This window comes from Stigmatopora argus, chromosome 15 (genome assembly GCF_051989625.1).
Source record: "Stigmatopora argus isolate UIUO_Sarg chromosome 15, RoL_Sarg_1.0, whole genome shotgun sequence".
NCBI lineage: Eukaryota > Metazoa > Chordata > Actinopteri > Syngnathiformes > Syngnathidae > Stigmatopora > Stigmatopora argus.
Genome location: NC_135401.1, coordinates 9,370,137 through 9,391,641, shown reverse-complemented (window position 1 = coordinate 9,391,641; position 21,505 = coordinate 9,370,137). Strand labels below are relative to the sequence as shown.

Below are 21,505 nucleotides of genomic sequence, written 5' to 3'. Positions count from 1 at the left end.
CAGGTGGAGGTTTAAAAGTCCCGTGCGAACCACAGCACAGGAAGGAAGTGGAGGGGAGCGGAGCGAGGAAGACTTGGGTGAATGGCGGAGGTGACTAATAAGCCACATGCATAATTAAAAGACAACGAGGCCACTAATTAATGAATGCTTATGTTTGCCCGTGCGTTGTAATGGAGGCGTCATCAGCGTGCGAGCGAGACTTGGTGTGAAGCAAATTGAATTAGGCCCAAAATAAAAGAGAGGAAGAGCGGGAGGCAACTCACGCAACCTGCATTATGCGAGCTGCCATAGTCTTTTTGCCACATGGAAAGCATTTGAAGGTAAAGAGGAGTGGTGGGAGTCAAGGTCTAAACAACAACAAAAATATTTACAACTTCAATTTAGAGTAGTAGATTCTAGTTAACGCTTTTGTAATGGTATCGCATTCTCAAGTATGTCATACCTTCTCAAGATTTATGATGCTATCTTACGTGCTTTTAGATTGTATTTTTGTATAGAAATGCTTTCATGAGATATCAATGGTATTCAGATGTAGGTTAGGGATGTTCAAATCACTGAAGGCCCATGTACTAATTTCTCAAATGCCCATTGCAACATACAGAAAAAGTTTCATTCCATGAGGCTGGTTAATAACTTGAATTATTCATTAATAGTTATTTTATTGGACGTTGAAGGCAACAGTATACTTGATCCAACCTTTCTTCCTGAAAGACTATTGCTTATGCTTAATTCACCGGGGCTCCGTCTCACCTCTGTGAACACAGCAGCTCAGGTCAAGGGTTTGATGAGATAAAAACACAAGGAAATACAACCAACAGCTAGAGCTCAGGTGAACACCTGTTCCCAGACTGACACCGTGGGGATCGAGCTGAGTTTTGGCAGAGCCATGCTGCCGTCGATCCTATTTACCGAAGTTTGCAGAACAAATAATGAAATGTAAGCTAGTGAGTGTATTCAAACACACAGATTGTTCTTCATTGAAATATTCAAAATCCACTTGCATTGATAATCATAGAGATTGGAACAGAACGCAAGGAAAATCGCTAATTTTCCTTGTATTTTATTATCTACTCTGATGTTGAGATCTTATCCTGCAGATAACTATAGTAACACCAGCAAACAAACATTAATGGAGTTCCAAAGCTGCAATATATCCTTACATACAACTGTTTCAAGCATTTAACAGCAGACAAACCTGCCAATAGTGGTTACCAAAAACTTTGAGACACACCATGTCTGAAGCAAGTGAGTTTCGTCAAAGATACTTTTGATTTAGGCCAGTTGTCCTTGAAAGGTAAAGACAGTCTTTTCAATTCATGTTGGGACAAAGTGATGATCTCTGGGTATAATAAATAAAGATCTTGAAGGTGCGTTGCATCATGTTATTTTCTTTGTTTGTTTGTTTTTAGGAAGCCAGCGAAGCAGTGAAATTAAGACAAGATCAGGAATCAACGACATAAGGGATGCCAATATGGAGTCAGAAAAAATGATTTTTCCTTAAAACAAACTTCCTAATGTATTTCAATTTCAAGGGATGTTTTTTAGGAGACTTCTTAGTTGTGTCGTTCACTATGTGTGTATTAAGCTATAAAAAATAAATGGGAAAAAAAACATCATGCTCAGTCTTTGATTTACCTGAGAAAAACAGCTTTTCTAAAGAAAAAAATCTTGAAAGCCTCCTATCCATAATGAAATCAACATGAAATTAATGTTTTATTTTTCCACTGTATAATTGAATGGTGTAATTGATAAAAGGGTTGCGAAAGAGCTCAATGAGCGGTAGTTCTTCTATGACACATTTTTATTGTACTCATTGCTTGTGATCAAGTGGTGCTAATTTTTATGGACGACAGACCTTTGAACACCCTCAACTGTGGGAACCGTCTGCAATAAAAGATGTTTAAACACCACCTTATCTCCACCAGCTTGAATAGTTTACACTTTTATTGTTACGTGTTCATCACTCTCTAATTGTTATATTACTTTGAGCTTTGCCTCTGTGGGAAGACTGTCAGGGCACTGAATTTAATTGACACTGAGATTTTATGCTTGAAAAGAACATTACCCTGAGCATTGGGAGGCAGTAAAACGATATGATGTGACTTTTTCACTGTCTTATTTGTTTTTTGTTTTTTTTCTGTTGGATTACTCATTTTCTATAAAAGGAAAGCAGACCTGGAAAGGCTGCTTAGAATGATCTCATTGTTTGGAATGAGTGGCTCTATTCCTTTCTTTGACTCCAGTGATGTCATGACAGTTACCAATACAATAACGTAGTGAAACACGCTATCAAGTGACGCTGTAGAACTCTCTTTTGTCGGGCTATCACACTTCGTCTCAACAAATTATCTCTTTTCGGGCTATCGCACTTGGTCTCAACAAATTACAGCGACCTTCTGTTCTGGGTGGACAAAAATGCATAGAACATGTGAAGATTAAATGCACCGATAAGGAAATTAGCTGAATGAAATTGTGGACATATGTAAATGCATACAAAGATGACTAAAATTACCATTCAAAGCGAATTCCCTATGGACATACATCTCAAAAGATTGCTGCTCTTAACAGGCTCGACCAGTTTAGGTATATTCCTCCCAGCCAGATACTCTGGATTTGAATACGATGCCTGATATTTGGTATGTAATAAGGGGCCTGGAGCCTTTCCCTCTCAGTGAGCAGCAAGGGCCTGTCTCCCTGATAATACCATGCATGGATAACCGAGTGAGACGGCATCAGATACTGAAACCGGCGGGCTTAAGGGAAATGAAATTTATTTGGAGGCAGCGGGCGAGGGCGGTGAGGATAATTGAAACGGGGAGCGTTCAGTTGGGGAGAGGAATTGAGATGTTGTCACCGCGTCCTTATCATCATTGGGGCCACTTTGCAAAAGCAATTAAAGAGTCAAAAAGAATATCTGCGCTTTTGCAGGGCGCAAGAGAGCAGAACGCAAGTCAACTAAGGTGCCCCTTGCCTTTGTGACACCAATATACACACGTACACACACACACTCACACACATTTGAACGTGCAAGTCTATCAATGATCATCAAATCTCCTCTGGCACACACGGGTGAAATGTTTTTAAGAAATCTGTGCTTGTTTTCATTAAAGGTATTTGCATTGCAAAACTCACAATGTGATTTCATGTTTAAAAATAACTGTTGGCTCATTTGAAAATGTGCCTTTCTCTATTATACACAATAATAGCAAACTATATGGAAATCGCTGACAGAGTAGGACTCAATAAACCAGTAGTTTGCAGTTGGTTTCTTCTTTCAAATATTAAATATTTTGATTACTTTGTACAAAATGCAACAAAAATCTAACAGCAGCCTGTTTAGCAGATTAACTAAACGATCAAAAGGTGTACAATTTTTTGGTCCGTTTTGGAACAAAGAGGAGATCTGCTTATAAAAAAAAATCCTGTTCTCTTACCAGTCTATGCTTTAGCTTGCCATGTCTTTTCTCCAAATAGAATTTGTAATGTGATTCAAATGGGTTCATCAACATGGATGCCATGGGTGAGAACACTCAAATTACTGTCAATGTGGAGGTTTATAAGTGTTTTAATTTAGGCTAAATGTCTAAGATTACGACACATTAAGTGACGATAGACAATTTGCACAGTAATGTTACTTTCCATTTTCTCCAGATACCCATTTACGCAAATACAAAAAAGATGTGCACAAATTAAATAAGTGAGGTAAAGTAATAAGGCGTTCAAAAAACATTGTAAATGTTTGTAGTAATGGAATGCAGAAATCCAACTAAAATCAGTTTTCAAAGAAGCACATAAACAAAGAAAACCAATCACTTTCAGATTGAAGCTGTCACCGTTCCTCTGCTCACTTAATCAGGCGAATGAACTCAATAAACATTATCAGTGACTTATTGCACATTACTTAGTACATTTTATGGACAAGTCATGTGCTCCATTTTGCATGGCAGTGCAAATTCGTATTTGTCGTGGATATTATAGTTGATGTTCTCTCAGAGATTACGTGTAAAGAGCTCATTACATGAACAATCTGTTTTATACAAGTAACAGGATGAAAACTATATTCAGGCGAGGAATATTCCAAATTGCAGAGCTTACATTGCCGTCGATTTTTTTCTTCACATGGCTTGGCCAGATTTGCCAGCCCAAAAATCTCAAAGCAAAAGGAAGAGTAAGAGAGTTAATGGCAATGTAACAAAGAGAACTGGAAGGAGCAGTGACAGATAGAGTGAGGATGTGATGAGCTCTCAGATGGAGATGGAGGGAGGAGAAACTCAGTGGGGGGAACCCGTAGTAATGAACAGGTGGTGGGGTAAGAGAAGGTTAAGCCCGGTTCTGCTAATGTCCCTGCAAACCCGCTCTGTGCTGTGTGGACAGATGTGTGGATGGACCACTATCTACTCAAACACCTTCCTCAGATAGTTGGTCCTGCCAAAGCCCACTAGCCTTTGCTGGAAACATCCCTTGTCTGTCTGCCTTTGTTCTTTTGGTTATTTTGGGGCCCGGAAAATTCTCTCTGTCCAGGTGGAATATTGCATTTGACAACTGCAACAGCATGCGGGAGAGCAAAAATCTAAATCAAGTCCAAGCAATATTGCCAGATAACGGTGGAGTCACATGATTTGGAAGGCACTGACAGTTTTCAGATTTTAGGGTGTCTTCACATTACATTGTGAGTTTGTGTGTGCGGTTTACTGACACGTTGAATTCAACATGAACGTAAGATACATATAAATTGCGGAAAAAGACTGACAACTTATTCGCTATGATTTATATCACAGGACTGACATCATCTTGCTGGCCTGTTTGGATAAGCTTATGTTTTAAAAACAGGAGTATGTATGTATTTTATTGCTTCCAGTTCTTAACGATGACTGATACAGAATATTTTTTTCCATTTTCACTGGGCCTTCTTTTGCCCTCTTGTTTTAATTACTACCTATAGTGCATCAATCTAAACCAGGACCACCAAACTCATTTTGGTTCGCAGGTCGACCATTTTGCTTTGAAATACCACTATTTTTTTAAAAATTGTTATATCATGTATATATATTTATATAAGTGCAACTTACAGAACTTAGTGGTTCAGTGTTAAAGAAACAAGTTGCTCCATCCATCCATAAGTCAATTTTGTCCTAAAAATAAAAAAAATAAAAATAAACGTAGATATGACATTTCCATGTCCTTTTTTAAATCTTTCACTTAACTCATCAAATCCTGCAAGTTAAGGTGGTAACTTTTCAGATTTGAAATGCAAGTATTCTGTACCCTGTATGCATAAAAATGTGTTCATGTTTTGGTAGGCAGTGCATTACAAATACTGACGTGTGCCACAACATTGCCATTCTTAAGAACGTTTCACTTGGGTAAACGCGCAATTTCACAAAGTCGTTAGTAACAGCACATTTGCAAATCCAATTGCCTAACAACTATTATGGCATGATACATACAGTCATCCCTCTTGTAGAAGCACAATCACTTTGTTGATGATCTGCAACCACACCTCTTCGCAAAGCATCAGCATATGTGAGTCTTTACGCACCACATATCTAATATTAATAGATTGAGAACATCTTCAAATAAAATTTATGACAGATGAGCTAATACTACTAAAAGTTTGTAGCTAACTAAAGAGACAGAAGAGAGCTTTTTCCCCTCCAAAAAGACAATCCACACAACACTTAATTAAACACTTAATGGTTTCATTTCTCTTCTCTTCTCATCTCCTCTGCCTTGCAATTGGCTAGCAATTCAGCACAGTTTCAAGAATTCTGCACACAATCTAGCACACAATAATGTAAGCGTTTTCGAACCTTACTACGGTTACCCGGGGTGTGTTAACAGGCAGCAAGGAACTGGATGTTGTCGTTAGGCACATCCACAGTGTGTGTAGCAGGTACGTCGTTTGACTGAGGGCTATATGGGACAGGTGTTTCCCTGTTTGTTTCTCTGATTACTAGGCTTAAGTTTGGACTTTTTTAAACAATCTTACTAATGAGTGTGACCAACAAGTAATAATAAAACATTATCAATAGTCGCTACGGCAAATGAATGCATCCTCAAAGTGTCATCTTGGTCTAGAAGCGAGTCTTGTGTATTTAGGCAAAAATCTGTGTGCCCTGTGGAAAATCAATTGTGATGGCAACACAGATAGTGTTTTCCACCTGCACCTGTTGTTTCGCACTCATACACAACGCACATATAATTTCATACGTAGAGCAGATCAAATCAGTAGATAGCATAGCCAGCCTCATCAGATGGGCGAGCTCCTGTGCTGTTCATTAACGTCCAATTGGAGGCTGGCTGGCCCACGGCCTGCCGTTAGTCCCACTTGGATAAACAAGACAAATCCAACGTGCAGAAAGACACAGATGCTGATGAGAAACAAAAGGTAGCAAAATGAATTTAAGGGAGTATGGAAGCGCAGCTGGTGAGACAAAGAGCAAGATAGGAGAAGTGATGGCAAGCTCAGCCGTAGCCTTGGTTTCAGGGAGGTCAGCTGGGAATTTTGGATTGCCGTTGCCTGTGCGACGCCCACACACTCGGCCCGCTCTCCCCGGGATGCCGGCGCCACCTGCTTCCATGGTGGATGGCAGCTTTGGAGCCCAGCAGGAGGGCTGGACGGACGGACTGACAGACAACATGTTTCAGTGAGTTTGTTTGGAAACCTGTGCCCGCCCAGCCAGGGCAAGGAAAACTTTGGAAGAGAAGGGTAAGACAAACAGAGAATTTTCCTCCCCCCAATGCTCTACAGAGTCTACAGTATCTTTGTGATATGCAAAGCAAATCCGATACTCACAGATAGGTATGTCCTTTTCTGATTTATTTACTATTTTAGTGAGGCTCAACCCACAAGATGTGAGGACAACTGTGGCATTTTGCCATAATGACATCTGGCCATATTTCACCCAATCAGAAAGATCTTCTTTGAAACAAGAGAATCGCAACACAAAAACATAGCTGGGGAAAAAGCCTTTTCTCTTTGTTCCATCAAGACAATTGTTCCTATACACTGAAGTCATCACCACAACTAGACTCTATAATTGGGACAAGGGACCAGAGGCATTTAGAAAGGCTGGCTCTAGAGGTGACTGTGACAGTTATATGTGTATTGTATATGCCTAAAAATGTAACGTTTAATGAATACACTTCTTGATAATTGTACTTGTGTACTGTATTTTGTATAAGCCCGAAAACATGTAGTATGGTAGCAATAAAATGGGTTATCCCACGTCTGGTCTATATTATCCACAGAATTCCAGGAATTACTGTAATCAATGTTGGCAGACACTCAAAATAATGACATTTGGACTGTAAGATAATCAATTATTTTCTAATACTATTATAGTTGTAATGTTAAAATTTTTGCATTGGAGTCCAATAGTTTTCTCTGAATTTATCTATACAGACTCAAACAAGTCAGGATAAAGTTCTGGTATATATAAATTCAAGTGTTAGTTTTCATAGTACTGTAGTCACCAAGCAATCTTAAGATACATCAATTATTTACACTTCCATTAGCCTAACAAACTGTTTTTGTTTGTTTGTTCTTTCTTAAGTTGATTAAATGCAGGAAATAAAATAAAAGGGGCATTAATGTAACATCCAAACTCCACAAAGGATATTCTAAGCCAGAGTAATGATCCAAGACATCTGAACTGATATGCAGACACGCTGATATTGACTGTGTCGCAGTGAAAAGGTAATGAGAACAACCTTCAGTCTCAGTAGCATACCGATGTACTACATTAAAAAAATTGTCGGCAGGAAGTTGTGCACATATCAAATGTGAATCGTATCACTGCTGCCAACAGACTTCAGGCATAAACTTCCGAGGATAAGAGACTAACATAAAGTCTAATGCTTGGAATGCCCCGCTGGTGGGCAGAAAGTATTTTCAGACAGCTATGTGTGTTTTGATTGAGGTGAGGCTATGGCACTACAATATATTTTGGAGAAGCAACCTGCAGAACACAGAGGCCACAGAAGATGGAAGATCTAGGCTCCTTTCCAAGATAAAAGAATCACAACTGAAACTGTTCCCAAGAGACTCCAATACAACGTTCATCCTTTTTTCCGAAATGTAAGTACAAATGGAAACCAAGAAGCTAGGGGCGGTATAATATCTTACATTCAGGTGAACATTTTACTGAGACGGATCAAATTTAGTATGAATTCATGTACGTAGTTTGACCTGAATGGTTGAATTCAAAGTTGTTGAGTGGTTTAAAGCACAGTTATGGTGTGGTTACTTGGAGGAATTACTGCCCAAAACTATTTGAAGCGGCTAAATGGTCGGATTTATAGCACTGTAAACAGTTATCGCTCTTTTATTATACAACACAACATTGTTTAATGCTATCCAAAAGGGAAGATGACACAGTAAATAGTCTATCCTATTTAAAGTCGTGTGTGTATCTTGTCTGTCACCCTATAAGAAAATCTGAAGAAAAGAAATGAAATATCTGACCCTGTGAGAGATCCACTTTCTATGGAATACACCAAGTCATCATCCAGTCAATAATAAACGCACACAGAGTTCTAAATCTTATTTGCTGCCACTGCTGGTTGGTGAGATGCTTAAGTGGGATTATGGGAATAGCGAGCATTATTACTTTTATCCAGTGCAACTTGTGCAGTCAATAATGGCGCGACGTCACGAGCATTATTGTTCCCAGCTGCTGCATTCGAGGTGATGCAACATTTCCTGTTGACTTAATGACAGGAATCACTTCCCCTATACTACATCCAATAACTGTAGGACCCTACCCAGTCCTGTGAGGTGCAGAGATAAGGATTCTTCATCATCTTTATTGGATTCCTTCTCCAAAGAAAATTGTGGCAAACACACACTGCTTCATTTTTCCGTAATTTCTTATTTGTACTGGCTGCTGCTGGAATTATTTGCTAATAATAAACCTCTGTCTGTTCGATGAGGTGTTCCTGACCGACCCATGATCAAGCACACTTATAGACAAACCATGCTAATCCAAATTCCAAATAGTTTGTCATGAACAGTGCTAAGGAAGCAGTACCTTTTTGCCTTTCTCTGATGCTCCTCCCATCCTGTTGCCATTTCCACTCCCAATGATGCTTTCAAGCAGGTGAATGCCCTGAAGACAACATGGCTACTAGCCGATTGTATTGTCTCGGGTGTTTTGGAATTGGCAGGGGCTTCACAGGTATGCCGGCTGGAAAAAAGAAAAAAAAAAGATCTGAGGAAGCTGTCCAGGTTACATACTCAACTGTTTGAAGGCTACTTTTTACCGCCATTTGCAAAAAAAGACATTCCCTCTGCTTTGACCTCTAATGCAAAATAAATTAATTTAAAAAAGATACATTTATCAACTTTGCATCAGAATACGACTGACATAAATCTGAAATATTACTCTAGGTTGTTGCCTGAAGTGCAAATCACCTGCATTTTAATTAAGTGATTGTGACCTCCAACAACAGGAACAATCTTGGCCAAGCTTGATGGCTTAATTTCCAATATCAGAGTATTATGTTACTGTGGAATGTTATTTGATTCAACACCAGGACGTAAAGCTGAATATTGTAGTAATGCAATAAAATTAGCCTTCTTCTGAAGCTGTTCTTTAAATAAATATCAAGACAACATGAAGCGTTCTATGCTAACTTTTTTTTTAACTTCCACATGTAGAAATATTTCATAGGCACTAATGTGACTATCTAAAGTACAAATTGTGTAACATTTCAGAAGATTATTATAAACACTATTCCTTTTCTTAACCTGTACTTTTGCAGTGCTTAGACATGGGAAATGGGAATCAGAGCCCTTATAGGCCTAACAGTTTAAATGTGCCACATGGGAGTTTAGTGTACTTTCATCGTGCTTTTTTACATTGTGTTGTTTCATTTAGAAAAATTGGAAACACTTTACTCAAGCAGAAGTCCATTCACTTTGCTATTTTAAAATTTCAGGGAGATTAGGTTTTACTATTACTAGGACAATACAATGAGTCAGACCAATGAAAGAACATTGTCTGGCTCATTCGACCATACAGTAAAACAAACAGATATTGCTTTTGAAAAAATTGGTTTAACTTTAAGGAAAACAGCACCTGAGATCCTAACAATATCCTGACCTAATAAATCCCTCAACATTTTTGGCTTTGTTCTTCACACGTACTTTCCAGTGGTGCTGTATGTTCTTTCAAACATTCCCCACCTGCTTTTTGATCTATAACCACGGATGAGCAGCAGAAATCGCTGCCCAGCAACTGAGGGCCCACATCTGGGGTGTAAAGAGAATTATTCATTGTTTTCACGCAACAACCAAAGTGTTGGCGCTCAGTGAGCAGATGCCCTCCCATAGTTAATTCAACATCGGGCACAAAGCCACTGACTAATCAGCGGTGCCCTATCCATTGCCACTGCAGTACAGGCCGTCCTTATTAAAAATACAGTGGTGAAACTTGCCCAAAGCGTTTGAAATCAAACTCAAAATATTTCAGGACACAGACACAAATGAAGAACACACAGGCTTGCAATTGTTCAGATTTAAAATTTTATAACTCACTTTTATTCAAACTTGTTTCAATTTTTTTTTGTTGCTTTAAAAACATGTTTTTACTGTACAAGAATGCAGCCAAGACAGTCAGGTTTATAGCAACAACTAGTCATTTTCCAACACCCTGACATGAGCAAATCAATGCTGATGTTTGCATTGATCTCATTCTGTTAAAACATTTTTTGGAGAGGTGTGGGGACAAATTCTAAAATTATTTGAAGTGGAATAGGAAATGTTAAAAAAAAACCAATCTTCTTTAAAATACCAATTTAAAAGAAAGTCTTTGAAGACTTTGCCATTTGGGTTCAAATATTTCAAATAGATGGATGAAGTAATTTTTGAAGACAAATTCAGTAAATTTAGTCAATCTGGACTAGAGTAATGAGTAACAAGAACGTCAAAATTTAATTGACAGGTTTTGAGCATTCTGCGGAATGTCGGGGGGTGCAATCCTAATTGAAGTGGAACAGAGATGAGCTGATCCTAGTTGTCATTCCTGCAGTTTACCATGAAGAACAGAAGAGGCAGTGCCAGATCACCTTACGCACCAATGATTGCATCGAGTTGGCCGGATTGGGATCTGGACTGGACTTCCACTTTTGCGTCCCAACACACCACCCAGTATCTGCTGCCACAATCAAATAAGTGGTCTCCTAGTGCCCAGCCCAGCAGTGTTGCAGGCTTCCAACCAGAACACTGCCGATGTTTGAGCCAACGGTTAAAGATGTGTGTTGTGTACACCATCAATGGAATGAAGTGGTCATCAACTTCACATTAACAAACAGAGATGTGCACAGCTGTAGCCAGGAGCCATTGGCGAACTGTCCTTCACCAAACAAGGGAAACTTAATGAACTGGTTATAAGCTGGACAAAACACCTGGGATGATCATACTTACCTCATGTGAAGCCAATGAATGTTTGAAAATGAAGTGTTCAAAGTGAAATCTTCCAGTATATTTAACAAGCTGGGAGCCAAGCAGTCACATTTCTACCTTTTTGTGACTCGCTCTTCTAGAAGACTTCATACTATCATAAAAAGTAATCTTTCAGAAAGAGGTCTACAGTTGGCATGAAAACAGCAATGTAGTATTTATTGTAGTGGTGAACAAAATGGCACTAAGGCTGTACTGCAAAAAACAGAAATGTATGTGTTGTTTCTTCCGCCGTACATTAACTTTCCACTTCCTGATTCTTCACTATCTTTCAAAACAGCTAAAGGAGAAAAGTTCCAAATTTTCAGTCACAAAACAAAGAAAATTTGTGTTTTTTTTTTTTTTTAAAACATGGTTTCAGTGTTAAGACTGAAGACCCCATTGCAAACATTCTTGGAGATTCACTCTAAAAGTCATTCTATGACACACATTACGCTCCATTTTCAAGGAAATTGTTTTCAACGATCATGCACAAGCAAGAACAAAAATAACAGTGATATAATTTTTCTTAATAAACATTCATGCTTTTGTATGCTGTCGTTTTGTTTCGCTGGTGCATCTCTTAGTCTGATTTGACTCCATTTCACTTCCCGAGTCTTGGTTCTCGTCCACTCGTACAAACCAAAATGTGGTGCAGATGAAAACTAAATCTTGGAATTTCTCAGGCATATTTTCATTTACACCACTTCAAATGAAGTGGTCAGTGAATGCATAACGATAATTATTCATGCTGTGAGGCGGAACACAAGCCACTTCATTCTATTCAAGTGCAGCAATCAGTTAGTTACCCAAGCTGTCAGAGTGTCTGCAGGTAACACATTCCCACAGGGGAAGCATCTTGTACCTTTGCTTCTCATTCTGTTCCATTGCCAAATCCCCTCCTGAGCCTAACTGGAAAATGAGAGACACTCAGAATCTGGTACACGGAACAGAATTTTTTGCAAGTTGACAGATAAGGTTGTTCGTGCCAAATATTAAGTCTCTTGCCATTCCATCAAACTTGGATCAAACCACACAAGTCGCTACACTCGTGTCCACCACCCGTTCCCCCATCAGCTGGAAAGTTAATGCACAGGTTAATTATCCAGTCAATTGCATTAAAATAAGTTTGAATCAGAGCCAAGTGCAATTTTTCAGAGAAATTCGAAATTTACAACTCAAATAAATGTCAATAAGCGAATGCTTCATTTGTTATGTGAAAATCAATCAGCAGCATTGTATAACTCTCGGACAAAAACAATTGAACAAAACAGTGCTTGCAAAAATTGATTGCATGGATAAGGCAATGTGCCATCTTCATTTTAAAGAAAGTACTGCAAACAAAGGATCCAGAGAAATTTCCATTTTATGAGTCACACATTAATTTCCACACCACTGTCTGCTCTGATGCCTTCATCATTCGCAACAAACTCCATCCTACGCTGCTTGTCATACTAGCATCAAACCACGGTCCCATCATCATGCATTGATTCCAGACTCCATTTTAATAACACTGCAGCAAAAGCTCAGTTTGCAACAACACAACAATCTGATTTGAGTTTTCACTGCAAGTGTTTTAGATGAAATTTAAGTGGATGTGTTGAAGTCCGGATGTTCTTGTAGGTATTATTGCAACTCTCCAGTCAAAAAGTCCAACCACCAAGTGAGAGGTGCATAAAAACATGCATTGTCTGTATATTTCCAGTAGGTCGGTAATCTCAATCTTTACAGGTACTTAAACGTAAACCGCCTTCCACCATTTGCTATCATACCACAACATTTGGAATGCTTCTGGAAGGTGATAGGGTACATATCAATTCGGAGAGAATTAAAATTCTCCAATAGTGTTAATCTTGGGTCTTGCATCCCTAAGATTTCTGCCCCCTTTAAAATGAATAAACTCTACCCTACACAAGGAATTAGCATGAAAGGGGTGTAGAAGAAGGGTGTTACTTTAAAGCCTCGTGAAAATGTTCACGTGCAAGTACTTTGGAACTGTATGCTGCAGGGACTTAGAGGTGGTCTTGGTATTAAAAGTGATAAGGTACTACATTTTTTTCTTCACTCTGGTTTTGACCTCTTTCTAATCCCAGACTCTACTGAAGGTAGGAACAGCAGTATGTAGCTGCTATCATGGTCATGTAAAAGTGTCAAAAGAAAAAGCCACATGGCATTTGCAAAATGAAAAGCACTTTGATGGCTGTACTTTCTTTTGTGGCTTATCCTTATCTTACTATTAGACTAAGCTTGGCAACAATAAGCATGACCTGGTGTTCTTAGCCAAAGCCTCATTAAAATACAAAAAGACAGGGAATGCTAATTTTACCCTAGATCCTGAAGAAGCAGAAAAAGAACCAACAAAAAAGGGTCTTCATTAAAAAGAGCATGCATTATTCAAAGAGCAGCAGGCCAGAAGAATGGCTTAAGGCCAATTACGCACTACTGGAATCTTCCTCAAACTGGATGCTCGTCCCCAATCCCTTCCTGTATTCAATATTCAAATATATTACAAGGAAAGAATGAGGAAAAAATAAAAGGGAAATGAATTTTTTATCATTATTACCACTTTAGAAGAGAAACTGGAAGTTTCTAAAAAGTAATTTATTTCAGGTGAATTTAAACATTGTTATACTATTCAATCACACTGGACACATTTACAGTAGAAAAAATGGATTCTCATGTCTCTCATGTAAATTTTGACAGGCTATAAAAAACTCTAGGTATAGCTAAAACCTACATATATACCAAAGACAGAATGTTTTCAGCAGTTATAGGCATTCATTACTAGATTTGTCCCAAATTATTAAGTCATTCATTGTCGTGCCCTCTTTTCTATTTTCTGTATAATAGAAATAAAGTCAGCATCATTATTGAATGAATACTAAATTTTCACTAACAGAGTCAATGACGTTACTTATTCAATACTCCTAAAAAGTCAATATCGAGTATGCCAAAGGCAAAGGTGGATATTGCTAGTTGGCGGCTTTTGACTTAGATTGTTTATGAAGTCCATCTGAAGGACCGACAGTCTCTGGACTTATAGTCTCGTAACCAGTAGGCATCACAGAGCATGCATACTAACCATGAGATGTGTCACTTGACTGTAAGTTCACACATGGACAGGAAGTGGAAGGGATAAAGGAAGATAGCAAAGTCACTGGCTTACTGGACGTCATTGACAGATCAGATCGCACAGCAGACGGGTCTGCAGTCAAGACAAACAGCTGCTGGGACACATTTTATTAACATTGGAACATAGGGAAGTGTGCGTGGGGGTGGGAGAGTCATGTGGTTACAGCCTGTCCCTCTGTCACTCATCCTGTCACAAGATTTTCACAGTTTCCCATTGTGGTCGTACATATGTGTTTGCGCATGAGCCAGAGACCTACTTTATTTGAAGAAGTTTTTTTCTACTAAAAGTGATTATTCCACCAAGACTGATAATGTGTAAAGGCTTGAGCATCTAGTTTTGTTGTAAATGTGCACTGGGGTGGGGGTGTACTTGTGTGTGTGTGTGTGTAGCCTGGGCCTACTCCTGGTCCTGCACAGTAATAAGACCAGACAGGGAATGGGCAACAGCTCTCCAGAATGATCCACTCCATTTGAGAATTATGGGAGAACCGAGCACCTGAACTCTTGCTGACACGCGCACACTTTCCTCACACACAAAATAAAGACTAAGTGGCATTGTGTTAAGAACAGTGATGCTAGAATGTGATCAAACGAAGAAGAAGACATGTCATTCATAAAATACAAAAAGTTGAAAAACTCCAAGGCATGTGTAAACAAAAAAAGAAAAACAAACATCTTGTGCTTCATCCATAGGCAATCAATAACAATCATTACTGCATAATTACTCGGGTGAGTTCTGTTCCCAGAAGTTTCCGTCCCTGCATCGTCACAGAAGCAAATTTAATTCATCAGGCGTAATGAAAATTTTGTCTTTAATCAGACATGGCAACTTGCTCAGTAAAGACTTGTGATCGATGTTTGTGTGCTGTGCCAATTTCCCCTGCAAGCGTGCATGTTTCTCCTAAACAATTCAACTGTCCACTGAATATTTGGCAAGTAGGTGTTGAAACATGAAAACGTTCCTGAGCAAACTTCAAATGTGTAGCAATGTTCATTATAAAGGCAATAATTTCACCTTGATTCTCTTTCATACAGCCATTTTTGTTTGATAATCTAGATTTGGGTAGTTTCTCGAACATGCAAGAGATGTATTTTAGACTTCATCTCACAATGTACAATTTATTTTTGCCCCACTGAGCATCCAGTGCACACTTGCAGCCATCTTTATTGGTTGGCCACTCAACTTTCAGCCTTATTGGGAAAGAATGTGAAAATTAACTGATGAACAGGAAAAGGTTTTCATTTCATCATTTTGTAATCTTTTAAAGCAATAGTTTAAACACATTTGTAGGATAGCTGTTCAAACCACTATGTCATAGAGCTAATCAAAAACCTAAGCCAAGAAGATGCCCACTCAAATTTGTGCATTTCTATCATTTCAAATAGATGATAAATGCTAAAGGCAATGCCCACTGGAAGAAGAAAAAAAGCTTCACTATGGAGTACTTGATCTTCGGGCTGGTCGAAAGATAAATTAGCACCTAAATCAAGGTTGAAGTGCAGGAGACTTCCCTTCACTATCTTTTGCTTAAAGACAATTTCCAATTTCGGCACTGACAATTAAGTAGGATTATGATTTGGTCTAAAGCAAGATTTAGTGACAACCATGTCCTTTTCTACGGTGAAACCAAATGGGAGGGGGTGTTGGTGCATGTGCATGGAACCGAAAGGACGAAAGACATTGACAGACACAGAGAGCAGAGAGGAGAGTGGAGGTTTGGTTCCAACTGAGCCCTTAATTAGCTGGGCTAATTGAGCTGTTAATTGATCTGTTGTCTTAATTAAACATCTCCCGACGCTTCTTTGCTCCTTGTAGTTGGGAATCTGAGGAAAATGTGTGTGTGTTTGAGACAAGGGTATGGGGGTGATTTCGGAGAGTAAGAGTGAGAGAAAAAGAGATCGCATGTAACACTTAAGTAGCCAGCCTAAAAAAAGGTGATTATCCAAGTGGCCTGATGACTCCATTAAACACTTTGGCTTATTTGACTTTGCGGCTAAAACCACCCTCGCAGATTTTCTGGCAGTTAATGTGCTAGGGAAATGCATTTTAAGCAAAAATCTGATTATAACTAATCTACCACAGATATACTACTCTGACAGAGCTGCCTATTTTTGTAAAGTTGGGTGACTGACAGGCGGTGCAAGCAGTTTCAAATATCTGGATCTTTTCTTTACAGGGAAGTAGTAGCTTTTTACTACATTCATACCTTTCCTAAAATGTGCACCAACAGTATCTAGGAGTATTTACAATTATGAGCTATTTGTTTTTTTCGCCTTTATAACACAAACAAAAAAATACCCAAGCGTGTGATTCAGAGACTTCAGAGCTCGAGTGAAGTGATAAAAATTGTGAATTGAAGGTTAACACCATTAAGTGAACCTCAGTTTAATCAGAAATAGTTCCATAAATACAATTTTCAGAAGATTACCTGTGTTTAGGAACCAAGCTTGTAAAAGAAGGAAATTACATTTCCGCCACATTCTTATATGAACTCTTCTTTTTGTATGAATACTTTACACAAACAGAAAGAATTCAAGTTTGAGGTATCAAGGTAGTTAATGTGAGCTCAGCCGTACTTCCAACAAGCAGAAGTGCATGCAGGAAGCGAACGTAGTACACCTGTGACCAGATTAAAGGGACAGAAAAGAAAGAAAGGGCTCCTGACATTCCTATACAAGTCAAGTGAATTATTTATTGCACATTCTAATGGTTAACTATAAATCAGTGGTTTGGTCTTGTTGACAACATTGTACTGATTGGCAAAAGTGTTTGACTGAGGTGACCCTTGTGCTCAGTCAAGGGTGGAGGGAGGCTAAACCCTGCTCTTGTTTGTGTTTTCACCGTGGGGTGCCTAAGCTTACAGTGCCATATTTGTCTATAGTGTAACACCACAACTGCCCTACAATGAGTAACCAAGTAAGTATGCCTGTGGGGAAAAAAAAAACTGTAAAATGAACAAACAGAAGACACTGAAATCTGCAAAACTGAGAAATTTGAGCTGATATTCAAAGTACCTATACCGATAGAAAAGCACCACGATATATAGATATAAATAGAGAGAGAGAAAGAGAGAGAGAGACCTCGTTGGGTTTTGGAGGGAGGATGTTTAGCTACACACAGAACATGCGGGAGAATATGGACTAGCCCATTATATTAATGTATAATTTCCAGTTGTAACTCATTGCCATCTGGTTCTCATTGAAGGTGTTATAAATAGCAAATACCAGCATGTGGGCTATATATCTCCATGTTATGAACTTGAGTATCAGGACTAATAACCCTGTGTCACTGTGAAAGCCTGTGTCATCATCTTGTAGTCTGATATGAGCTGTCTCCTATCACAGAGTTCATTCTTAGGCATCCTTTAGAATTAACGTAAACAGATTAGCTCTGTAGAGAAACCTATTATACTCCTGTATCACATAAGGCATGCCAAAATAAGGCTTGCTGAAAGGTTTTCCAGCACTGTTCTGTGCGAATATGCCAAGTGTGAATGTGACTGCAGGAGTTGTGATGAGGAAGAAAGGATTAGATTAATAGATGGGAAGCGTTAATGCGAAACTGAACGGTCAATATATTAAGCGAAATGGGGGCGCCCAAAGTTCAAACCTCAAAGTATCCCAACGGATAAGAAGCATAGTGAAAGAGATTGTATAGAAGTATGATTGCTCATTAGCAAGAGGCATTTCTAATGGATTACTATGATTCACGCCCATCTTATTAAGATGAAGCTACTCTGTAGACTAGGCCAGTTCTAACCGGTGCGTGGGAAGCAGGAGGCAGAGGACACAGGAAGTCATTGAATGCTTCCTACAGCTGCTTTAACACCTACTGACCACATGGAATGAGGAGATGTAGTTGCCAGTAAACTCAATATTAAAAATGAGTTGGTAGCCACAAGAGCAAGTGCAAATCCAGCATTCAAGCTTGGTATTGCATAATTGCTCGTTTAGTTATTCTGTGGTTGAATTTGGCTTTTTTTCCTATTAGTGTTGTGCATTGGATGAAAACTGCCATCTTTGTTCTAAAGTTCAGGCAGTGAAGCAGATGGCTCTTCTCGGTGTGACACAGCAAGCTATTTCTCTATACTGTTGTGTACTAGTTTATTACCAATGGTGGTGCCATTGATGTCAGTATATGGGAAAGCCTACAATTTTTAATAAGAAATATTGGGAACATTAAAACAGCCCTGATCTCTTTCCACAATTCAAAAACATGCAACAAAACTTAATTGAATCACTTTCCAAAAGAGAATTTAACAAAGCATGTAAACAGAAATTTGTCCCGCTCATAAAAACCAATTTGCATGAGATAAATCACTCAAGGTTGTCCTCATTTCATACGACGCAAGACTGGTCAGCTGATGTAGCTCCTTCAGGGGGTCAAACATAACAGTACCATTCACTTCCAATTAAAAAAAAAACTAACTTCATCCAATGTGTCACTATCCTTTCTGCTTTTTTCCCCCTCACTTCCTCTCTCTTCACAAGACGTCTGGTCTTTAATGTATTTCAGAGAACATCTGCTAACTATCACTGAACCTCATGGGATTTCCATTTAGCCCAGTTAATTACTCTATCAAGCCAGGTTCATTATCATATTCCTCCTCTTAAAAAATGCACCCGACACTTTGTGACTGTCAGTGTGTGCGCATAGGTGTAAGTGTGTAGCCTGGACTCTCTGATGTGTGTCTTAAACACATTACTAATTGCAAGTGGTTGAGCTATTATACTCACATTAATGAACCACAACCGTCCATAGGAATCATCTCGGAGAGTCAAGGAATTAATATGTTAGTTTGTTTCTCGCGGGATGACAAAAAGCTGGTATTAATCTAAATAAACAGAAGCCCTTTGACATCTGAATTATTTCATCCATAGAGGTTTTTACCAGGTGACTGATGGCACACATTCCAAATGGGAATATTATGTCATGGGTGAAAAGTGACACCATTTCTTATGAGATGCATTATCCCCCCAACAATAGAAAACAATTGCAAGGTGTTTGATTTTCATGTCTGGAACAAGCAGTTGAAACATTGAATCCAGCTCACTAATGTAAAACCAAGAGTTTCTAAACTCACCCATAGTGACTCGAAATTGTGTAGCTGACGCAAGCCTTCCAAAATGGGCATGATTTGCTTTCGCTTTTAGCTTAACATTAATCATCAAACTGCCATAAAAGACAACTTGATAACTTCACTGATCAAGTACAAGTGCAATAAAAAGCCATAGAAAAAAAAGCTCAACACAAAATACAACGCTAACCCTTTGAAAATCAAGTACATTTAGATTTCATAATTTCAGATGCTGTTTGTCCCGACATTTTTGGGCAGTTTCCCTCTGGAAAGACTGAATTTCAGAAAGTTTAGTGCTGGCAAACTTTTGGCTGAAACACAGTGTTTTTCATGATATGATGCGTAGCAAATGAGAAACCATTTGTCACCCACAGGGTCAGATTTCTCCTTCAGGGATCAGTATACAATAACATAAAAATAATCATCAACAAAAGATTGCCTCTCTCAGTATGCATACAAAGTACTTTAAGATGCCATAATTAATTTGTTGTCGTAACTTAAAAATGCCTTAAAGTGTCTATTGTTCTGTTCCTAGAGGTCACAGGATTTAAAGCATTGCCAGCTGTTGTGCTAAACAGAAACAAGAAGACTAACAATAATCACAGATTCATCTAAAGCACACAAGCAAAAAGGGTTGGCAGGATCAGGGAAGCTATTTAAAAGTAATAGAGCTGCTTCCTTGAAACGCGTTGACCTCGACGGTGTGCGAATACTTTGAACCAGAATTCTAATGAAGGATCGTGTGCAATATGGAGAAAAGACGCCAAAAGCATAGCAGAATACATGCCCATTGTGAACCAACTGTTGTCTCTCATAATTTAATATTCAGACCATCCATAACTGATTTACATTTCAAAATGCATAGGTCTGAGATAGACTTGTAAAACAAATGAAACATAATACCACCGAAAACATATAATAACTGAAAGCATTCTTTACTGAGCTGCCTCTTAATGCTTACTTGCCATTCTTTCCACAAATAAAATCACATTCATCACCAACAACGGCAAATACATTTTTGATTAAGTTGGCCGACAAGGAATCCCTGGCCATAATAAAATCTGTCCTTCTTTGGTGCCAGATATAGGATATTAATTTGTTTTTAAGACAAAATACCAACACACGGTGTTGTCTTCTGGGCAGAGGTCAAGAACAGTCTGTCTAGACCAAGCTACAAAGCATAAATTATTCATGAGAAATTAGGTTTTTTTGCATTAGACATGTTCATATTTTCTATAATGATCCATGTTTACTGCTTATAGTAAATGAGTAAATGGCTTCATTGTAATCATTGCAACTATTAAAACACTTTAGCTTGATATGCACTGTGTCCTAAAAGTGCCTCTATCCAGTTTTGCAGAAATTCGATATATACTGCATTTACTCGCATATAAGCCGGACCCTGAAAAAAGCCTTAAAATTGTTGAATTTTACAATTTCTCACTTATAAGCCACCCCCTGAGTCACAATTTTCACGGTTTTAATAGGGAGTACAAATGGGTATCTTTGAAGTGAAATTCTTAAGAAAAATTATCGCTTCTGGGGTTTCTGAGATAATGTATGAATCAAAAGCACATTATTAGGGTCAATATCATAAGGAAGTTAATATGCCTGTCTTTGTAAATGCAAAATGTCAAATTATTCAATTTCAAAAAAGAAATGTCTATCTTGATGAGAACCTGATGCTTTTTAAAGACAGAAATTACAATTTTCTTACCAGATGTTTAATATATTGTGGCGGCCAAATTGCTACTGATGTCAAATATCTCAATGTTTTCTGATGGTTCATATTACTGCAATAGTTGTCACTTTCGAACAAGAAATGAAAAGAAAAAAAGAAATCACATTTATA

General features: G+C 38.5%; 1 long non-coding RNA gene across 1 annotated transcript in view; it reads right to left on the bottom strand.

Moving 5' to 3' along the window:
- LOC144089790 (uncharacterized) overlaps positions 1 to 21,505 on the bottom strand; it is a 189,487-nt gene that overhangs the window by 113,851 nt on the left and 54,131 nt on the right. Inside the window, exon 3 of the long non-coding RNA XR_013305182.1 lies at positions 9,033 to 9,188. This is a non-coding gene — a long non-coding RNA (uncharacterized LOC144089790). The remainder of the gene's footprint in view (positions 1 to 9,032; positions 9,189 to 21,505) is intronic.